Source organism: Marmota marmota, unplaced genomic scaffold (assembly GCF_001458135.2).
Source record: "Marmota marmota marmota unplaced genomic scaffold, marMar, whole genome shotgun sequence".
Taxonomy (NCBI): Eukaryota; Metazoa; Chordata; class Mammalia; order Rodentia; family Sciuridae; genus Marmota; species Marmota marmota.
The window spans coordinates 977,712-978,010 of record NW_025999863.1 but is presented as its reverse complement, the minus strand read 5'-3'; positions in this window follow the sequence as shown (position 1 = coordinate 978,010).

Below are 299 nucleotides of genomic sequence, written 5' to 3'. Positions count from 1 at the left end.
CCGCCATGCAGGATTTTACAGCTTCCGATTGGTTACTGAGGCTCTGCTTTATCTTTCAATCTCACGGGTCTTCCGCTTGCGTCATGGTATAACTCTCAGCTCGCGTGCACCTCCGCGTAGGAAGATAGTTCCAAGTTTGTTCCCGTGCCTTGGCCGACCTATCTGCCCCGGGATCACTCACTCTCAGACGACAGGCTCTGCGGAACTTCAGGGCTCTCCTGAGGGAGCTCGGGAGGCCGAGGCGCGGGTTCGGGGCCGCGCGGACGTGGCGGAGGGATCCGCGGAGTGCCTTCGGGCGG